The sequence below is a fragment of the Babylonia areolata genome, chromosome 27, assembly GCF_041734735.1.
Source record: "Babylonia areolata isolate BAREFJ2019XMU chromosome 27, ASM4173473v1, whole genome shotgun sequence".
NCBI classification, from domain to species: Eukaryota; Metazoa; Mollusca; class Gastropoda; order Neogastropoda; family Buccinidae; genus Babylonia; species Babylonia areolata.
Genome location: NC_134902.1, coordinates 12,240,116 through 12,261,104, shown reverse-complemented (window position 1 = coordinate 12,261,104; position 20,989 = coordinate 12,240,116). Strand labels below are relative to the sequence as shown.

At 44.5% G+C, this 20,989-nt stretch overlaps 1 protein-coding gene across 1 annotated transcript in view; it reads left to right on the top strand.

The window, feature by feature from the left end:
* The first annotated feature begins 5,927 nt into the window (after window positions 1-5,927).
* The window catches only part of LOC143301594 (uncharacterized), a 32,962-nt gene continuing 17,900 nt past the window's right edge, over window positions 5,928-20,989 (top strand). The window contains exon 1 of the mRNA XM_076615987.1: window positions 5,928-6,075. The gene's annotated coding sequence lies outside the window, so the exon portion shown is untranslated. The remainder of the gene's footprint in view (window positions 6,076-20,989) is intronic.

The window sequence follows — 20,989 nt, the reverse complement described above, 5'->3', positions numbered from 1 at the left end:
AATACAAAAAGAAAAAAAAAAGAAAAAGGGTGGCGCTGTAGTGTAGCGATGCACTCTCCCTGGGGAGAGCAGCCCGAATTTCACACAGAGAAATCTGTTGTGATTAAAAGAAACACAAATACAAATACAATAAACCGATGTCCCGTGTGGAGCACGCACTTGGCGCACTGCAAAAGAACCCATGGCAACAAAAGTGTTTGGCAAAATTATGTAAAAAGAAATCAACTCTGATAGGTACACAAATATATAATCATGCACTCAAGGCCTGACAAGCGTGTTGGGTTATGCTGCTGCTGTCAGGCATCTGCCTAGCAGATGTGGTGTAGCGTATGTGGATTTGTTCGAACGTAGTGACGCCGCCTTTTAAAAACTGAAACTGAAACTAAAACTACTACAACACGGCGGTAAAGGGTCCGGCGAGACTTAGTACCACCGATTACTCAGGCAATGCAGTCCTGCCCCCTCCATGAGGTGCTCTGGAAGAGGTACTGGTCCTGGCCCGACCTCAGTGACTCCGGAAGTTCCACTACAGCTGTGTGGAGGACCTGCAGCTGGCGGCGTACACTGTACAGCTGCCTTCATCGCACAGCAGAGACTGGGAAGTCCATCTGACGAACGAGAAGAAGACTCAGGCAATCTGATTTGGGAGGGGAAAAAACAAAAGGACATCAGTGACCTATCGACATGGATATTTTGTTTGTTTTTGTTTTTGTTTGTTTGTTTGTTGGCAATGACATGATATTGTAAAATGCATAGAACTTCAAGAATATGCGTTGTAGTAAAACATCTTAATAAATTCATAAATAAATAAACATTTCTTGAGACAATAGGGATATAATAAATAATGTGACGGATGTCTTCACATTCTTTTTAAAGAATTGCTAAATCAATGTATTACTGATGAAATTTTTAGCTCTTTTTTTTTTCAACAAAGTGAGTCGTATTTATAGATTCTGAACAAGCAAGGCAATATAAGGTTTAACAAGACAAAAATGAAGGCGATAGAAATTATAATCTGCGAAACGAAGAAGACATGGAGGTGGACACATCATTTGACAACTTGCACAGCTCAACGTGAGCACGTGAAAACGGAGAGTTAGGCCCTGATGAGACACACAACCCTGACACGAATACCTTGACCTTCACAAAGAGACATGTGTGAACAGAACTCACTTAAAATTGTCGCCATTTTGCTTGCGACGCGCCTTGCTTCAAGACGTACATCGTGCGGATCAATTAAAGCAACAAGACTTTCGAATACACATGGGTCTTTTGACTAATTTCTGCAGGTAAGGAAAACTTGTGTTTTCTCCCCTATTCATATGTAGTTATTTGTTATTATCGTTACTGGGGTTTTTTTTTGTTTTTTGTTGTTGTTGTTTTTTTTTGGGGGGGGGGGGGGGGTGTATGGGGGGGGGGGGTGCGGGTCTCCTTTTTTCATTTGTTTTAAAATACTGACTTTTTTCTTGTGCTCTGCACGTGGCTTTCTTCGTTGACCGAAAAAAAAAATCATCATACTAATCATACTGATAATGACAGTAATATGGATGGTAGCAAAGCGAAGTATTCAAATCGACATCAATAATATATGAACACCATTTTCAAGGCGATCCATTTCACTGTTTTCCAGTCCTCTCTGTTCCCTTGTCTCCCGTTTTCAGTTCTAACACTACGTGCTCTGGCTTTCTCAGTCTCTCGGTTCTTTTTCTTCCCCCGTCTCTCTGTGTCTCCTCCGTCACTCTCTCCCTCTCTCTTTCTCTCTCCCACCTCTCTCTCTCCGCCCCCTCTCTCTCTCCCCTCTCTCTCTCCTCTCTCTCACCTCTCTCTCTCCCTCTTTTCGCTCTCTCCCCTCTCTCTCTTTCTCTCTCCCTCTCTTTCTTTCTCTCCCCCTCTCTCTCCCTCGAAGATTACACGCAAGAAGATCATTTACTTTGCCAAATAAGTGAAAGACTATACTAAACATGGGATAGATAGAATTCAAGTTCTTGGTAGTAGTACTAGTAGTTATTGTTGTTGTTGTTTGTTTTGTGGGGGGGTGGGGGTGGGGGGGAGTGAGATGAAAGAAAAAGAGAAAGAGAAATATGGAAACAGAAAGAACAGAAAGACGGCCAGAAAGAACGCCATCCTACTCCTTTGTGAAGTTGTTTATAGCATCACAGATTGACCGACATTTTATATATATATATATATATATATATATATATAATATGGGATCTTCTTCTTCTTCTGGTTCACTCGTATGCACACGAGTGGGCTTTTACGTGTATGGCCGTTTTTACCCCGCCATGAAGGCAGCCATACTCCGTTTTCGGGGGTGTGCATGCTGGGTATGTTCTTGTTTCCATAACCCACCGAACGCTGACATGGATTACAGGATCTTTAACGTGCGTATTTGATCTTCTGCTTGCATATACACACGAAGGGGGTTCAGGCACTAGCAGGTCTGCACATATGTTGACCTGGGAGATCGTAAAAATCTCCACCCTTTACCCACCAGGCGTCGTCACCGTGATTCGAACCCGGGACCCTCAGATTGACAGTCCAACGCTTTAACCACTCGGCTATTGCGCCCGTCATAATATGGGATCGAATCCCGTCAGATTCACAGCGGGGTTTGTGGTCAGTCGGGCGACACAGTCAGTTCAGTCCTGACCTCAAGTCGCTGTACGGCCTGCCGGTGTCAGTCTGCTGGAACGTGCGGGCTCAATGACGTGATGAGTGGGGAACTGAACGAGCACTGACCACACGATCCAGTGCCATCTTCCCATGCAGAATGACTGATCTGCATGTCTGCATCCTTCGCTGGGACTGGTTCAGTCATGTCAACCCGGGCGTGCATTAGGATGAGAAGCGTGGCGAACATGTTCGTGTTGTCACAAACCAGTATATATATATATATATATATATATATATATATATATATATATCTGTGTGTGTGTGTGTGTGTGTGTGTGTGTGTGTGCTTCTCCGTCAGGTAACAGCATCTGTCGGCGCCGCCCTCATCCCAATACATTATCATCATCGTCGTCATCAGTCATCATCACTATCATCATCGTCGTTATCATCACCATCATCATCGTGTCATCGTCGTCATCATCGTCGTCATCATCATCATCATCATTCCAAATCTCTCTCTCTCTCTCTCTCTCTCTCTCTCTATATATATATATATATGCATCTCTGTCAGGTCACTAGCAGCACTGCCGCTGTCCTCATCGAGTCGCATTACATTATCATCGTCATCGTTACAATCATCGTCGTCATCATCATCATCACCACCGCCACCACCACCATCATCATCGTCATCATCATTTGTCAAACCAAACCTATGCATAAATGTTCGCATCACCGTCAGGTAGCAGTTTCGGCGCCGTCGTCATCCCAATATACTATCATCGTCATCATCATCATCACTACCACCACCATCATCACCAACGTGACACCATCATCATCATCACCATCGATAACAATAATAATAGATTGAAACAGAAACAAACTTTCTGTGGTTTTTCACACGTATCCTATTTTAGCGCCCTGAAATATTGTGCCTATTGGTTACATTTTAATGGTTTGAGGGACCAAAAACGGAAAAAGCAAGATGGTGGCACGTTAATGTAGTGACTGAATCCGCGTCAAAACTGGGTAAAATAACGTCACGTACAAAATAAAGAGTCGAAATCCACTCAGTGAAAATGGGTTCACTGGTACATCTACTAATGCTAAAATCATTTCATACATGGCACAAAAATTGCCGGTGAAGTAGTAGGTTCCTGAATTTAGGATGCTAAAACAGGACTTTACTCCATCACTATTGCTATTATGATAACCTGTTCTGTGTCGGCAGGTTAACGTGTCGTCCGAGTCACTGAGTACGCTACTGTACATAGACATATAATATATAGTACTGTACACGTATATATATCTCAGTGGTACACCATGGTGGCTCCCGGGAGTGACGGGGAGATTACTCAGTCTCAGCAGGCACTTTATAGCAGAAGGTGGCGTCCTGTTTTATTCAGAACTAACACAAGCACTGACTATGCTGTAGTGAACACCACCAAAGTGTCTCAGAGAGACAACGCAGGGTATCCTCAAGTGTGTGGCCTTTTGGTGGCGCCCTATGCCCTGACGGACGGCACTGGAACTACTCAGTGCCTGAGGTTCGTAATGACTGAAAAGGCACATCAACATCGGCCGGACAGCCCCCGCCCCCCCGAAAACAAGTCAACAAATCATTGACTAATTTCTGAAACTGACGTTTTTATCATGTCAGTAAGGATAATTTGGGTACCCTGGAATGAATACCACACAGAGTACTGTGTGTGTGTGTGTGTGTGTGTGTGTGTGTGTGTGTGTGTGGCCGGTATGTCAGTGTGTGTCACGTGTGTGTGTGTGTGGCCGGTATGTCAGTGTGTGTGTGTGGCCGGTATGTCAGTGTGTGTCACGTGTGTGTGTGTGTGGCCGGTATGTCAGTGTGTGTGTGTATGGCTGCAGGCTCTCTTACAGCCTGACCAGCACGCTTTATCTCGAGTCAGTCCCCACCCCCACACCCCATTTTAAGAAGCAGATGAGGTGTAGTGTTTACAATGGTGTCAGACCTCGGTGAGTTTGACGGACTGACGTCTGCCGTTGCTTGAAATTGAAAGTTAACTTCTCGGGCTCTCTCTCTCTCTCTCGCTGTGTGTGTGTGTGTGTGTGTGTGTGTGTGCGTGCGCGTGTGTGTGTGTGTTAGAACATGTACAGTAGGTAGGCCTATACGTGCACGCACGCGCACCCACCTGGCACGATTCAGTCAGACACAACTGCCATTGATCATTCTGCTGATAATCTTGTCAACGCTGTGTCAGTGGTGAAAAAAAGGGTAAAATTGAAGGATCAGTTTTGAGTCGCTGGGCGGAAAGAACATTCTCTTCAGCAGGAATCTACACCCCGACATGAAAAAAGCTCCAGTCAACCGAAGCACGTGGTATGTGACTTGGAGGGATTTTCACACCAGTGCGAGCAGTTTGGGATCAGCCCCAAGAAGCACACAACGCGGTCCACCGTGCAAGCTTCTCACTCAAGCAGAAATAAGCTACATTCAACACTACAGCAAGGGGCCACGAACAGGACGGAGTCGGAAGCGGAGAGTAGGGGTGGAGGGGGGAGGGTGAGGGGAGGGGGGGCAGGAAATTCCTTGACGGGCCCCTACACTGTACTGGGCTTGATCTCAGCAGTGAGTAAATCAGCCCCCAGTGACTCCAGTTTCGCTTCACTGCACCTCATTTGGTCTGGCTTGGTTGAGCCTGAGCCTGAGAGAGCCGCGACATACATGGTGTGCAAAACGTCGTCGTGTCTGTAGGCCTGGCTTTTTTTCTGTTTTTTTTTTTTCTTTTTTTTTCTGTGGTGTTTGTGTGTGTGTGTGCGTACACGTGTGCTTGTTAATTTCTATTCATCGCATCAACGCCAACCCCATCGAGACACCCCTAACCCCCTCTCCACCCATCCTCAGTGGAAACAGCATGCCCCAGTGCAGCTGAGGCGAGGAAGCAAGACTTCATGGCCGATCAGTTGTGGAAGAGACAGATGAGCGGTGATAACTGCCAACAGGAATCTACTACGCCGTCGACGCCGTCGAGTTCCGGCGTTCCCCTCTCTCTCTCTCCCTCTCTGTGCCCGCCTGCCGTGCGCAGAGCTGATAAATTCCGCGCCGCGTGATTGACGTTTCACGGCACAGTGGCCTTTGCGAAACAGACAAGAGGAAAGCCGCAGGCGGATCAAGTTCAGCGGTAAGTGGAGCTTCCTTGTCAATATCTGGCCTCCAAAACCCCTCCAGGTCTGCACGAATGAGACTTGTAAGATGGTGCGGGGATCACATATACCTCACCCCGATCGCTTGATAACACTTGGCGTAAAATGGCCGTGGGGTGATTGTGCGGCTGTCTAAATCGCCATTGACGGAAATAACGGAGTGTTAACAGGGGTCTCCTAGGGGGAGAGGAGAGAGCGCGCGGCGCTGTGCTATCATCACGCCTGTTGCTTGCTTGCTGAGCCGTCGACATCGTTCTTTGCGAGTCAGGGGAATGCCAGCGGGAGGTAAAGCTTTTTTTGTACGCTAGTCAGTTGACGGGCCTGCCGGGCTTTTAGAGATCAAGGCTAATCTCTTTAAGTGTTACCAGATTTGTTGAGGCCACTGTCACGTTTCACGTCCGGTGATTGGGGCCTAGGGGGTGGGGGGGTGTGGGGGTGAAGGAGAGAGAGAGGGAGCGAGAGAAGGAGGAGGGAGGAAGGGAGGAAAGGACGTGGCTTCACTTGTTCTACCAGTCAAGCTGTTTTGCAGGATTTGGGCCACGGGAGGGGACTTGCTGTCGCTCAGTGGGAACTCTCTCTTGCTCGTTCGCTCGCTATCTCTGCGTGAGTGTGTGTGTGTGTGTGTGGTTGTGTGTGTGTGTGTGTGTGAAGGCGTGACGTTGTTCTGGAAAGAGTCTTGTAGCTGTGGAACATGTTTCGGCCGGGGACAATACCAGTGGATATATTGTAACGTGCTGTGCTGCCCTTTTTATTATTACTTGTTGGCAGCAGCAAAGTTAAGAAATTGGATCCATGGCTGCTGTTCCCGTTTCTCTGTCTTCTCAGTGTTACCACAGGAAGTGTGGCTTTCCAGGCCCTGTGTTATAGTGCTGTTGACTGGAGAGATCGTTTTCATCTTTGAACAAGATTTTTTTTCCGATTGTTCTGATACAGTGCATGGGTCCATTTGTGCTTACTAAAGTGCACAACAAAACAGCACGCATATTTCTTTATATTAATGAAAACACAACTAAAAAAGTAAAATAAAGTGTTTTAGTACTTTTAATAGTTTTTCTTACCAGGTAGAACCAGTTTCTGTTATGGTTGCAGAAAACCCTACTGTTGAGCCCTATCCCCCCCCCCCCCCCCCCCCCCCCCCACACACACACACACACTTATGCAGCATTTGTTCTATTCTGTCTGAATTTTATCACTGTTAGTGTTATGAGTAAGACTCTCATCTCTGTGTGAACAGGCCTTTGTCTTTCTGTCTGTCTGTCCTGTGTCTTCTCTCAGTATCCTCCATCTCCCCTACTCACTTCCACCTTATCTTTCCATTTCCACTGCCTTTGAGGCTTCATGAAGTGAGAATCGATTCATTCCTTTCCATTTCATCATTTTGTTGGCTGTCAACCATAAAGTTAAAAGATGAAAAAGCAAGTTGTGTGCGTGCATACGCATGTATGTGTGCAGCTGTGTGTATATGTGCGTTTACCACAGTGTGTGTGTGTGTGTGTGAGAGAGTCATAATGAACAGGTGTATCTTACAATTTAAAACCTGATGACTCAAGAGTTCTCACCACTTAAATAACAAACATATTCTTAAAGTTAAACATTTGGAATGAATGGCACAGTTGCCAAGCCATGGTCTGGGTGTTGCACATATATCTCACATTAACCTGGTGAAGCATTCTGTCAAGGATGAAGATTTTCCTTGTCTCCAAGGTCAACAGTTTGTTCAGACCTGCGAGGGCCCACCTAGCCCCCCTCATGTGTGCCCTAAATTAATGTTTCACTACACATGATTTACCGTGACCCACTAGAAACGTAATTTTAGGGAAAAAAATTCCTTTACTACATTTATTTTATAATTATAGTTTATACATGAGAGGAGGTGTGGCATTGTCAGTCGTTGACTTGTGATCCAGTGTTCACTTGTGATCAGGTTTTGATGACCAAAAAAAGCACGACGGGACCCAGTGTAACCCTTTAACGACATGCACACACATTGACCAGAGTTCAATGGAGTCTTCAGTCACAATGGACTAAGATGAATATCGAAAGTGATGTTGACAGGGAACATGGCCCCACCTTGAACATGAAGAATGGAGCGCTACTGTTGGATTTAGCGAGTTGCAGGATTTAGAGAGTTGCAGGCCAAACTCTTTGTCAACTTCAAGTGAAGGAAGAAACATTTGATGCAGAGCTGATATTGCTATGAATGATGTGTAAAACTAAAAACTAAGAAATTATTTTTTTTTTTAAAGAAAAAAAAGAAGAAAGGTAAAACAGGGTATGGTATCAGTTGCGTCTCACTATGACCATCAGAACAGCAAAGGAGGCAACTGCTGTCCCCGACTATCTGGGCTACAATTTGATTATAATGGAGTGTCTTGCCCAAGTTACATCCCCACTGTCTTGGACAAGAGGGTTTTAGGACAGTCGGCATTGGGATTGTTCCCAAAGGCCAGCTTGCCCCCAAGGCTGCAGCACTAAGATCGAGCCAGTGCAATCTTGCCTCCTAGTTTGAGAGTCATAGTCCTTCACAAAAGACCTAAGCTGTTCATGACTTCCCATTGTAATGGAGAAACCATTGATCATACAGCTCTCGCTTTGCTGCTGGCCCTGCTGTATGCTTTTGTTATTCTGAGATATTACTGACAAGCATGACAAGCCTATGAATTGAATAACAACAGCAACAATAATGTGAATTTGAATAGAATATATATATATGCTAATGAATACCAAAAAATGCTTTGTGCTGTCAGTCTCATACATGTATTACAGAAAAACTCTACAAACACCTTCAGACACAGGCAGACAGACAGACACATGTATAAGCACAGAGTTACAAACACATGGCACACACACATGATGTATGTGACACTCACACACACATATGACACACACACACACACACACACACACACACACACGGCACACAGACACACACACAGACACACACACACACACATGGCACACACACGCACGTGCACACACACACACACACACACACACACTGCACACACACACACACATGCACACACACACACTGCACACACACACACAGCGCACGCGCGCACACACACACACACACACACACACACACACACACACACACACACACATGGCACACAAGCGCACGCACACACACACACACTCCACACACACACTCCACACACACGCACACACACACACACACGCACACACACACACACACTCCACACACACTCCACACACACACACACACACACACACAAGCACACACACTCCACACACACGCACACACACACACACAAGCACACACACACTTTCCATTGTGAATGTTCCCCCCTCCATCTGTACCAATCCCTCAGTCAGAGTAGTCCCCCCCCCATCCCCCCCTTCATCTGTATGTATCCCTCATTCAGAGCAGTTCCTCCCCGCCCCCCCTCCATCTGAACCTATCCCTCATTCAGAGCAGTACCCCCCACCCCCCACCCCCTCCATCTGAACCTATCCCTCATTCAGAGCAGTACCCCCCCCCCCCCCACCCTCTCCATCTGAACCTATCCCTCATTCAGAGCAGTTTCCCCCTCCATCTGAACCTATCCCTCATTCAGAGCAGTACCCCCTCCCCACCCCCTCCATCTGAACCTGTCCCTCATTCAGAGCAGTACCCCCTCCCCACCCCCTCCATCTGAACCTGTCCCTCATTCAGAGCAGTACCCCCTCCCCACCCCCTCCATCTGAACCTGTCCCTCATTCAGAGCAGTACCCCCTCCCCACCCCCTCCATCTGAACCTGTCCCTCATTCAGAGCAGTTTCCCCCTCCCCACCCCCTCCATCTGAACCTGTCCCTCATTCAGAGCAGTTTCCCCCTCCCATCTGAACCTATCCCTCATTCAGAGCAGTACCCCCCTCCCCACCCCCTCCATCTGAACCTGTCCCTCATTCAGAGCAGTACCCCCTCCCCACCCCCTCCATCTGAACCTATCCCTCATTCAGAGCAGTTTCCCCCTCCCATCTGAACCTATCCCTCATTCAGAGCAGTACCCCCCCACCCCCACCCCCTCCATCTGAACCTATCCCTCATTCAGAGCAGTTTCCCCTGCTCTCTTGCAGATCTCTTCACTTTCCATCTGTTCACATTCTATCTGTTGAGGAAAAACAACTTCCCCTGGCCCCTCCACCAACCCTTCCCCACTCCCCCCACCCCACACATCTCTTTCCACTGTCCACCTCCTACTCCCTCCCTCCCCGGGTCCCACCGCCATGTTCCAGTCTCCGGCCACCCTTCTCTGCAGTGTTTTAGCATAGCTAATATAGCATGCTCCTCTAAACTGATATAATCAAAATATACGTTATGTAAGAACACAGGTTTTTCGTCGTTGTTGTTGTTGTTGACACGTAACTGACAGATCTGGAGGAATCTGGTGACCAGTCCTTCTGTGCTGCGCCCCAGTGACTCTTCACAGAGTTGACTGCTGTTGATACTCTGTCTGTATCTGTCTCTCTTGCTGTCTCTCTCTCTGTGTCTCTGTCTCTGTCTCTCTCGCTATATCTTTCTGTGTGTGTGTGTGTGTGTCTTGCTGTCTCTCTCTCTCTCTCGCTCTGTCTGTCTCTGTCTCTCTCGCTGTCTCTCTCTCTTTGTGTCTGTCTCTGTCTCTCTCGCTGTCTATCTCTCTCTGTGTTTATTCATTTATTCATTTAGTTAGTTTGTTTAATTTTGAGGAACTTTGAAAAGATTCTGCAAAGGAATGTGAGAGGTACTATGGGAATGGGTTGAATGTGTTCTGCTATACTTGTGTGAAACAAAAATACCCCCCCCCCCTTGTCGATAGACCCTTGCAGGTAGTGACAATAAAGTGTCAAAGTATAGTTTGGTGTCATATACTGTACCATGTTAAACTAGGCCTATCGGTTTGCTCTGTATATGTATCACCAAACATGGAGTATAATACAAACTCCTCCTTTTGGTGTCATATACTGTACCATGTTAAACTGATGCAAACTAGGCCTATCAGTTTGCTCTGCTTGGCCAAATTTCGTGCGGCTAACACTGAAAAGACACCCTGTCTTGCCCGGTCTGCTCTTAGCCAATTAAATGCCTCTAAAAGCTACAAGCACTGAATCATTCCTTTGGCCATGGAGATCTACCTCTCTGTCTCTGTATGTTTCTCTGTCTCAGTCTCCCTCTCTCCAGAGGGCTGGATGTTAAAAAATAGTATTAGAGCTTATTCCATAGCTCTCTGGAAATAAAATTTGTTTCGTTTCCTCTCTCTGTGTGTCTGTGTGTGTGTGTGTGTGTGTGAAAACCTTGAAAGGTCTCTGGAGCTCTCCGTTCTCTCCATGTTGCTCACATTCTTTGTCTTCTTACATTGGTGCTGGATGATCAAGAGCACTGTAGAAGAGAACATGTTTCTTCAGCATCTTCTTCTTCGTTGGTGGGCTGCAACTCGTGCATTCACTCGTATGTACACAAGTGGGGTTTTATGTGTATTCCATATATATATATATATATATATATATATATATATATATATATATATATATATATAATTATATGACCTTTTTCACCCTGCCATGTGATGTAGGCAGCCATACTCTGTTTTGGGGTGTGTGCATGTTGGGTATGTTCTTGTTTCTATTACCCACCGACTGCTGACATGGATTACAGGATCTTAAACGTGTGAATTTGATCTTCTGCTTGCATATACATATATATATTCACATGGAGGGGGTTCAGGCACAAGGTCTGCACATATGTTAACCTGGGAGATTGGAAAAATGTCCACCCATGCCCACCAGGCTCCGTTACCGAGATTCGAACCCCGGACCCTTGGATTGAAAATCTAATGCTTTGTAAACCACTCAGCTATTGTGCACGTCATTTCTTCCGTATGATGGGGGTGGTGACTGAATGGGTAGAGCACTGGATCCTCTGGATCCTCAGTTCGATTCCTGGTTTCTGGGAACCTGGTGGGTCAAGGGTGGGTGAAGATTTCTCCGATCTTCCAGGTCAGTGTATTTAGACCTGCTAGTGCCCGATCCCCCATTGTGTATAATACATGTATGCACCTGTAGACAATCGAGTATGCATGTTAAAAGACCCTATCATTCATTTCAGTGTTTGATGGGTTATGGAAATAAGAAAATAACGAGTATGCACACCCTGGAAAACAAAGAGTATGGCTATCAACCTGGTGGTGTAAAAACAGTTGTACATTTAAACATGGATACATGTATAAAATAAAGTAAACATGGATACATGTAAGTAAACATGGATACATGTATAAAATAAAGTAAACATGGATACATGTAAGTAAACATGGATACATGTATAAAATAAAGTAAACATGGATACATGTAAGTAAACATGGATACATGTATAAAATAAAGTAAACATGGATACATGTATAAAATAAAGTAAACATGGATACATGTAAGTAAACATGGATACATGTATAAAATAAAGTAAACATGGATACATGTATAAAATAAAGTAAACATGGATACATGTAAGTAAACATGGATACATGTATAAAATAAAGTAAACATGGATACATGTATAAAATAAAGCCCACTTGTATTTGAGTGGATGTGGAAGCAGAGTGGAATTGTGTTTAATGTCCCGTCACACACACACTTGATTGTATACATTTTGTTAGAGTATTGATTTCCACATTTGAACGTTATCGTTGAAAAGGTAGGAGAATACTTGGCAGGGGAGGGGGCGTTGAAAGGTGAATGTCGGAGTTGTAGCCCACAAACACAGGAGAAGACGATGAAGAATTCCTTGAGTCGAGGTCTCGCAGGAGACTGATCTTGTCTTTTGTCTTCAGGGTATCAAGAGAGTCTCAGGTGGATACTAAAATCAAGCATTCAGAAACAGATGGACGTGGGTGTGGCCGTGAATGGGGGACTCTCTTACTATCACCCATACAAACATGTGTTACATAACACTCACACTCACACACACATGCACACACACACACACACACTCACACTCACACACACACATCCTCACTAAATGTGCAAAATGTTTCAATTGTGTTGCTGTTTCATCATAATTGTACGGGAACCTTGACAGTATTTCACTCATCTGCTTTACACTGATAAAAAAAAAAAAAAAAAAAAAAAACCAAACAGATACGTTTAACAGAAGTGTCTTAATAAAATGAGTATGATTAAGGTCCCAATGATGTCAAAGAAAGAAACAAAATAAGAATGAAACTTGCAAGACAACTTTGATGCAGCCAGTGAAGAAGATGGCTACATGTACAATCGCACACACCGTCAGACATACACATAAACACAATGAAATATTTACACACACACACCCAAACACACACGCACACACACATAATATTTCATAAATTATATTACATTTATGTGTGTATGTATGTGTATCAGATACATGCATGTGCGCGCGCGCACACACACACACACACACACACATGGTGTGTGTGTGTGTATGTTCATGCTTGCTGTACACATGCCCAACACACATGGCACCAATTTTTTTATCTATCCAAACGGAACATGTTACATATGACACACTTGTGACCTGTGATGTGGCATACAATTACAATGGAACTGAAAGAGTGCAATGATGCATAAATGTATGTGAAAGATGATTAAAAAAATAAAAGGGTGGTTGGAAGGGTGGGAGGGGGACCCAAGCATTCTGTTACAGTTCACTGCTCTCACTAACTGTCGCACCTGTGCATATATATATGCGTGTGCTTTACATCATATTAGCATAATCACTCAGGTGTGTTTCTTTGTTTCGTTTGTCTCTCTCTCTGCCAGCCAGGCTGTCTGTCTGTCTGTCTGTCTGTCTGCATCGCTCTTTCTTTCTAACTCTGAACATTTGATTTTATGTTCTCAGCTCTGACTCACCATCTCTCCTTTTACGAGTTCTTTTGAATAAAAATTTTGAAGTGTTGTTCGTGGATATTTTCATTGTGATATATATAACAGCAGTGTGATTCCATCCTGTAGTTGCTTATCACCAGGATGGGTTAGGTGTTGGACTTCTGATCCACTGTTCTTCTCACAGTGATCATGGTCTGATATTTATTTGATATTATATACATGGTGTTGTGTCTTTGAGAAAGGCACTTAAATCCGATTTTGTTCACTCCACCCAGGTGTGAATGGCGACGTGACTCAGTTGGGGAAGGTTAAAACAGGAACAGTGGAGGGAAAGGACTGGGCTGCCCACGCCCCCCCCCCCCCCCCCCCCCCCCCCCCCCCCCCCCCTTCTCCAACACCTTCTTGTGCTGTGCTGAGCCCTAGATTCAGTGGATATTTCACTGCACCCCGATGGCTGTAAAAAGATATGGGACGGTTAAACGTACCCTTCGATTAAAGCCTACTCATGATGTACAACACGTGCAATGAATGTTGCACGACTTGTCATGCATTGAGTTGATTGACTATCATCACTGTAGTGTCAGTATGTCATCATATTATCATGCACATATCTGCATCAACGTGTCATGTGCTGACTATCAGTATATCAACATATTATTTTATGCACATGTATATCTGCATCGACTTGTCTTGCGTTCGACTGTCGGTATATCACCAAATTATTATGCACATATCTGCATGCATATGGCGTGGGTCTGTGTTCCGTTTCAAATGTACATTTGTGATTTGGAACAGAAGGAGAACTTGTGTCATGGATTGATGGAATCACATTCATATGGATATTATTGACATGTTTTGACTGACATGATGAAACAGGCCAAGTTGTACACAGAGAGAGAGAGACAGAGAGAGTGGGTGGAGGGGGGGGGGGAGCAGGAGGGAGGCAGAGGAAGAGCTGTGTGTGTGTGTGTGTGTGTGTTTCTGTCTCTGTGTGTCTCTGTCAGTATGTGTGTTGTTTGTGTGTGTGTGTGTTTTTGTGTGTTGGATTGGATAGGTTTAAATTTTTTTTTTTAAATGAAAATCTTCAGTGTAAAATTAGGACAGCTGTCCTTAGGGAGTACCACCACCCGATCCAATGTTGTTGTCATTGTTTGCTCTAGCATTGATTTTCCTTATCCTGTCATAACAGACGTTTTCCCCCCATAAAATGTTGACATGGACAACTGTCTTCTCTTGCCATGTGTTCTTTAGTTTCACTACATGTAGTTTGTGCCCACAACGAGACTACAACACAGGACCACCGTTCATTGTCTAGCGTGAAGAACTAGCATCCAGACCATAACTCAAGGTCGGTTTGAAGAGGGAGTAAAAAAAAAAGAAGAAAATCCTGATATTTGTTGGAATCGAACCTGGGACACTGGCTTTTCAATGCTGGTGTTGTACACACTGGGCTTGTGTGTGTCTGTGTGAGAGTGTGTTGTGCTGTGCTGTGTGTGTGTATGAGTGTGTTGTGTGTGCGTGTGGATGTGTGTGTGTGTGTGCGCGCGCGCACGCGCATGTGTGTGTGCGTGCATGTGCCTGCGCGCGCGCATGTGTGTGTGTGTGTGTGTGTGTGTGTGTTGTGCTATGCTATGTGTGTGCATGAGTGTGTTGTGTGTGTGTGTGTGTTTGTGACTGTGTTGTGCTGTTCTCTGTGTGTGTGTATGTGTGTGTGTGTTCACACGTAATTTTGTGCATTTAGATCTTTGCATTCTGTGTGCCAGCTTCTGTTCTGTAAGGAGTCCTATTTGTGATAAGTTAAGTGTGGCAGTTTTCAGTTGTTTTCCTTCTTAATGGAGGTCACAGTGTGTAGACTTAACAGTCTGTACTGTCACTCAGCTGCTCTCTCTCTCTCTCTCTCTCTCTCTCTCTCTCTCTCTCTCTCTCTCTCTCTCTCTCACACACACACACACACATAAAGAAAAAGAAAAAAAAGAAGAAAAAAAGGATCTGATGCTGGCTAGACCCTAGTAATATATTGTACTAGCATTAACCCAACATGCTGGTCAGGTCTTGCTTCAGAGCCTGCTCAAGTTTTGTGCAGAGACTGTCATAAGATGAAATGAAATGGCTTATTTTAAAAGAAAAGGTAGATAAGGAAATATATATTAACATATTAAGACTTGAACAGGTGTTCTGCTACCATGCAGAGTACAACAGAGAACGAAAAAAAAAGTGCACTGGCTGGCATACAGTGTTGTGCAGCATTCTGTACCAACGGTGTTATTTAGATGTTATTTACCCCCCAAAAAACAGTGTATGGCTACCTACATGGCGGGGTAAAAACAGTCATACACGTAATTTTTAAGCCCACTCGTGTACCTGAAGACGAGTGAATTTGGGAGTTGCAGCCCACGAACGATGACGAATGTTATTTAGTTCAGCAGAATGTCACTCTGTGTGTGTGTGTGTGTGTGTGTGTGTGTGTGTGTGATTTTATATGTGTGTATATTTGATCACAAACGTTTTTGTACTGTAATATATATATGTATGTATGTATATTTGATCACAAACGTCTTTTTGTACTGTAATAATAAATATATATATATTGTACTGTAATAATATATATATATATATATATATATTATTACAGTACAAAAAGACGTTTGTGATCAAATATACACACATAATATATATATATATATATATATATATATATATATATATATATATATATTTATTATTATTATTACAGTACAAAAAGACGTTTGTGATCAAATATACACACATATAAAATCACACACACACACACACACACACACACACACACACACACATTCTGCTGAACTAAATAACATTCGTCATCATTCGTGGGCTGCAACTCCCAAATTCACTCGTCTTCAGGTACACGAGTAGGCTTAAAAATTACGTGTATGACTGTTTTTGTATATGGTATATTTTATCACAAATGTCTTTTTGTACGTAGTAGTACACATACCCTGACAAATGTGACAACATGGTACCTGAAGCTGAGTTGTTTATCGCATATACTGACAAAGCAAAGCATAGATCAGAATAATTTGATAGTAGTACGGTGCTACATGGTAATTTGTTTCTGCATGTATGAGTTCACCCAATTTGCACCCTTGCCACCACAACAGGTGAAATATTGAGGGTGGAAAATTTATTTTATTAATTTATTCATTATTGTTGTTATTAATGTATTGTGTTATTATTATTATTATTATTATTGTTGTTGTTGTTGTTATTATTATTATTATTATTATTATTGTTGTTGTTGTTGTTATATTATTATTATTATTTTATGATTATTATTATTTTATTGGTTTTTGGTTTATCCTTCAAAACAAGAGTCACAGAATTAAGTGACATTCCCCACCCCTCTCCCAACCTCTCTGTCTCTGCCCCTCTCTCTCTCTCTCTCTCTCTCTCTCTCTCTCTCAGTCTCTATCTCTTCTTCCTTGTAACTTAAGTAACACCGAGCAAGGGTATTCTCTGACTCGCAATGATAAATCGGTAGCGGTCATCTTTATCGGCTTTAGTGACAACTGAGACAAGCGACGGCTTTATGTCTCTTTATCAAAGAGTGTTGGACTTTCAATCTGGGTGTCTTGAGTTCCATCCGTGGCCGCGAGCGTAGTCTTAGTGGTGAGGTTTAGAAGATGAAGAAGAAGAACCCGACCTTTTAGTAAAGATGTAGATGCTATCATTTCTCCGAAGTCAACAGACACTGTATATGCATACCTGTAAACCCCTTGCAAGTAGCACCTGAGCCCTCTTTCAGTTTCACTCCAGCGTGTGCTGCTACGTATGCAGAAGTGGATCCGCTCTTAATAACTAGTTATTGCACGTGAAATTGATCGCCGCGTGCGTGTGTTTTACCCAGTGTAATCCAAGTTGGGTGGGTGATGGAAACGAGAGAGAGATTTATGAATGCTTCTGACGACAGGAATGAATACGCTGCATAGCCAGTCGATGGTTTGTCATATGACAGAAACAATTGTGGTAGACTTTCCTGATCGGTCATTATGATGATCGGTTGTTCAAACTGAAGGTACCTTTGTTGATACTTTGTGTGGGCATCGATAAACGAAATTTACAGGCGGCGGGTGGGGAAAAAAAAAGAAGAAACACACGCGAGCGCGCGCGCACGCGCAAGACTTGCACGAAATTGTTGACATTGCGCTTGTGTGTGACTGAAGAAAAACATCGCTCTTTCCAGCGTCCGTCTGTCTCTGTCTCTGTGTGTGTGTGTGTGTCTGTCTCTCTCTTGCGCGCGAAAATCCGCACACATACACGCTCGTCTAATAAGAAAAAAGACATCGCCCCCCCCCTCCCCCCTTCCAATTGCTGGCTCTTTCTGCCCCTTCCCTTATTTCTTCCAGTCAAGAGGATACGGTGAATAATAACGTTGTTTCCACTGCTTGTTGTGGGCAAGACACACAGCTTTGGCCTGTGCTGGTTGAGACAGACGGCTCCCTTGCTTGTCAAGCTGTGTGTGTGTTTGTGTGTGTGTGTGTGCGTGGCTTTTGACTGTGTGTTTGTGTGTGTGTGTGTGTGTGTGTGTGTGACTGAATTTACTCTGTGTGTGTGTGTGTGTGTGTGTGTGTGTGTGTGTGAGTTTACTATGTTTGTGTGCGTGCGTGCGCGCTTGTGTGTGTGTGTGTGTGTGTGTTTGTGACTTTACTATGTTTGTGTGCGTGCGTGCGCGCTTGTGTGTGTGTGTGTGTGTGACTTTGTGTGTGTGACTCTGTGTGTGTGTGTGTGTGTGTGAGACTTTACTCTCTCTCTCTCTCTCTCTCTCTCTCTCTCAGCGTGTGCGTGTGTGTGTGTAGGCAAAGGTAGCCAACCCAATCCAACCCTGCCCTGCCGCCCCCCTATCACAGTGACAAATGTGTAAACATGATACACATACATATACCCAGCCCCCTCCTCTCCTCCCAACCCTCTCAGTTCCCTCCTCCTCCCCGCCCTCCTCCTTTCACCGCCTCCCTCTCACTCACCCACCCTCCCACTGTCTTCTCTCGCCTTCTCTGTCCCCTCCCCTCCCCCTTCCAATCATCCACCCACCCACCCACACACACACCCATACCACCACCCTTCCCCCTTCCCCCCCCCCCCCCCCCCCCCCGCCCCCTCCCCGCACCTCCCCCCCCAACCCTCCACTACCCAGTCTCCCTTCCTCCTACAACTATTCCACTCCCCTCCCCCCCTCTCCCTTTCCTTCCTGCCACCCCCCCCCCCCCCCCCCGCCCCCTTCTCCACCCAGCTCACACTCCCTCACCCCCTCCTCACCCCTCCCATCTAGTCTTATGTGTTCTTTTTAGTACAGCCCGTCAGGCCTTTGTTGTACTGACATTGCTGACTTAGTCATCGGTCGCCATGGGAACGGCTGACACTGCTCTGTCCGATTGAATCAGATGAGAAGGTTGGCATAGTCATAGGCGCCTGCCCGAGTGGTGGGGTGGAGTGGAGTGGAGTTATTGTTCATAAACTGTAATCATCACTGATCCCGACTGATGCCGCGTCCGGCGGAGATCTAAAGCGTGAACAGAGTGTAGCAGGGCTTGATGATATATTTTGCAGAAGTTTGGCGAATGGCTCGTTTTGACTTGGTTTGGTTTTCTTTTTGGTTTTCATTCACAGAAACCATGATATATATATATATATATATATATATATATATATATATAGTTAGTCTCCATCTCCACCTGTTTTGGAAAACGAAGACAACAGAGCTTGGATCTCTCTCTCTCTCTCTCTCTCTCTCTCTCTCTCTCTCTAGGTCAGTGGTACACGAACTGAAGAAATCTTTCCATGGATATACATGTGCGTAAATGTGTGTAGTGTGTGTGTGTGTGTGTGTGTGTGTGTGTGTGTGTGTGTTTACTTGAATGAAATCGTCTCACCTTGCTACAGTTGTTGACATCTTTGTGCCAACTTATGTTTATTAGATTCCAGTATCACTGAGCAAAATTGTCAACGGCTGTAAGTGATCATATTGTTCCATACCCAAGTGTTCACTTCATGTATTGCTGTATCAGTATGTAGGCTCTACATATATATCAGATCAGTATGCTCAAACCCCAACACAAACAAAAACATACCGTCGAATCGCCGGTTCAGGGTCTTGTCACAGTATAAATACAATCACAGCCAACAGTGTTTCCCAGGCCAAGCGCCTGTGGGGGGAAGTTATTAATCAGAATATCGTACAAGGCGGTCAAGCAATATATTGTTGGTAGCAAGCATGCTGAAAGTACTCTTGTTTGTCAGTGCTGGTATTCACAGTGTTATACCAACTTGTATAGCATAGTGTGGTAATGTATTTCGTTGTAGTGCACCCTGTCCTGTTGTGTTGTATTTGCATTGTATTGTACCCCTTTGCATTTTTTTCCATTCCCTATTACACCTAAGGTTCTCCGTGTAGTCAGACAGCTATTCCCCCCATGACCACGGCTACTGAGAGTGCTTCGCCACAGGCCAGCGCCACTTTACTCTTTGTTTTGTTCTTCAGTTTGATTTAGTTTTCCATCAGATGTGATAGCCGAGGGGTGCATCCAATCACAGGCGCCGGTGCAGTATCCCAGACTGCCCCACACCCCGGGAACGTCCCCGGGTGATAATTTGACCACTGGAAATGTCCCCCGGGGACTTTCTCACCATTCATAATGTCCCCTGCGGACATTTTCAGCGGCCAAAATGTCCCCTTTTTGCGTTTTAGCCTCGTTTTGTAATGTCCCCCTCACCCTGAAAATGTCACCCCCTTTTATTCCGCAATGTCCCCTCCACCGAAAATGCACCCCCCCCCCCCCTCCCTGAGCTTTTCTCCAACTGAACATTTGTTACATTTACCAGCAGTGTGGGTGTGTAGGTGCATGCCCATGAGTCTGTACCTATATAGGTCATGTGCGTTCGTGCACGTACATGTGTGTGTGTGTGTGTGTGTAACTATATTAGTGTAAGTTGTGTCAGCAGTCAAAACATGGTCCTCTTGTCTCTGAAGTATACCAACCGTCACATCAAGAACAGCAGAAGCTGTTAAATATGCATATATATATATATATATATATATATATATATATATATATATATGTGTGTGTGTGTGTGTGTGTGTGTGTGTGGTTTTAAGATGACTGTTTGATTTTTCTTTGCAAGAATGTTCAAAGCTGGATGTATCGAATTCAGTGTGGGTGATGAAAACTGTACCCATGTGGTTTCATACTTGAAGCAAGAGAGGCAAGGCCTTCAAGACTCACTTGTGATACACTTAAAAAAAAAAAAAATCTAATCGTTAAAATGTGTTCTGTATTTGTTATTATAAAGCTTCGGGTTAAAAAAAGAAAAGAAAAAAAAGTCC